The 2,013-nt window shown below is 41.0% G+C and overlaps 1 non-coding gene across 1 annotated transcript; it reads left to right on the top strand.

Moving 5' to 3' along the window:
* Positions 1 to 921: 921 nt before the first annotated feature.
* On the top strand, positions 922 to 1,025 carry LOC129542951 (U6 spliceosomal RNA). The gene has a single exon (XR_016035390.1). It is a non-coding gene; the product is annotated as a U6 spliceosomal RNA (small nuclear RNA).
* The last annotated feature ends 988 nt before the right edge of the window (positions 1,026 to 2,013 follow it).

Here is a 2,013-nt window from a genome sequence, read left to right as displayed (position 1 = left end):
TTTTTTTAAAAACTGGTCAATATGGTTTTACTTCAGCATTTACTAAAGTTTTAATACAATCACACACAAGACCAAACGTTTCAAAAAGTGCAAAGTATTAGAAAGCCTATCAGTGCTATCAATCTTTCCATTCAAACAGTCTCTTTTGCTGAGATAAAAGAATTCAGAGACACAAGGTGTTTTGTTGTTTAAGCTCTTAAATGTGAAAATGCTTTTTAAACATTGGTTTCAAATTTTAACTTTTTTGTAACACCGTTTGGAACCAACAAAGCGTGGCTAGAGCCCACCGTCCTCCAGTTTGTGATGATGAATTTAGCCACGTTTTGCACAATCTTTTTTCTCCCTTCACCTCCCCACCCCAGCCTCCCCACCCTCCTCAAGACACACAGCAAATCTTTGGTCCAAATTAAACTCAGAAGCCCCATCTGTAGAGTGGCTGTATCTGGGGAAATATTCTGATTGGAGCCAAGTAAGGGGCCAGACCCTAAAATTCAGCTCTTTTCCATCTTCGCCCAGGACTCAAGAAGCACAGTTTAGAAACCAAGAAAGGAGCACAACCTCTTCAGGGGAGACAGTCCAGCCACCTGAATTCTCCATCTGCGCCCCTTGCAGAGCATCAGCAGCCGGTGCAGAAAGCGTGCACCCGAGTGTCTGCAGTAGCTCTCTGTTTATTTAGAGTCACTGGGGACTCTTAACAGACAGAATTTTGGTTGGCAAGGTCATCACCACCTTCACTATCACCAAATGTGCCCTGAAAGACTTTTATGTAGGACATTCTGCTGGCAACATGTGAGGCAAAGGATGCACACATTGGTGTCACCAAGAAACTGTATTCTAAGAGGTGCATTTACACCTCAGCAATCTCAGTGACAAACACCCAGGCACTATCCTCCAAGGAAGTTAAATTAATCAATTAGCGGAGTGCTAGCTTTGGCACATATACTAAAAGTGGAGTGGTACAGAGGAGATTGGCATGGTCCCTGAAAAAGAATGACATGCAGATTCATGAAGCAATCCATATTTTTATAAGGCAGATTTGATAGCAGAAAAAATTTTTAATGGCTGGGTTGAAATATATGCAGACAGCAATGGTAAAAGACAAATGGTAGCCCTGGAGACAATATTTGCAACACACATATTGAATAGTCGTACCGAGAGATTCTCCCATATCAGTAAGAAAAACATTCCAGTAGGAAAGTGGAAACAGGAAGTGAGCAAAGCAATTGAAGGAAGAAATATAAATGGACAATAAACATGTGAAAAGATGTTCAACTTCACCAAGAATCAAAAAGTTGCAAGTAAAAGCACTTGATCGTTTTTAGAATCTCAGATTGCCTTCCACCAAAAAAAAAAAAAAAAACCCCAAGAAAAAGAAAAAAGAAAAAAAAAGATGCCATTTATCAAGTGTATTTTGATTGTATTCTACTATAAAATAAAAACTACACAAACAGCAAATAAATTAGGGGAGCAACAGGTGTTTGTTGTGTTGTGGGAGCTGGAAAGTGTGGCATGACAGACGTGATGCCAGGAGTGGGAAGGAGAATGTGGAATCATTGGTGGATGACAGTTTGAATAAACTAATAATTGGCATCCTTACTTCACAAAGAATTCCATATATCTGTACCCAGATGCCTCAGGTCTGGAAATAGATGTATAAACTTGTATATGTAATTTTTCCAGGGAGTTTTATTTTTAAAAAGAAAATTATTTTTCTAATTCAAATATGAATATGTACATCAAAAAGCCCCAAACGTTGGGACTTCCCTGCTGAGGCCAGTGGTTAAGAATTCACCTGCCAATTCAGGGGACATGGGTTCCTTCCCTGGCCTGGGAACTAAGATCCCACGTGTCCTGGGGCAACTAAGCCTACCTGCCACGGCAACTACTGAAGCCCATGCACCTAGAGCCAGTGCTCTGCAGTAAGAGAAGTCACGGAGAAGGCTATAGCTAGAGAGTAGCTCCCACTCACAGCAACTAGAGAAAGCCTGCCTGTGGCAGCGAAGACACAGCACA

The sequence above is a fragment of the Moschus berezovskii genome, chromosome 19 (assembly GCF_049115385.1).
Source record: "Moschus berezovskii isolate FMDL1 chromosome 19, NW_MosBer_1.0, whole genome shotgun sequence".
Taxonomy (NCBI): Eukaryota; Metazoa; Chordata; class Mammalia; order Artiodactyla; family Moschidae; genus Moschus; species Moschus berezovskii.
This window is presented reverse-complemented; position numbering and strand designations above follow the sequence as displayed.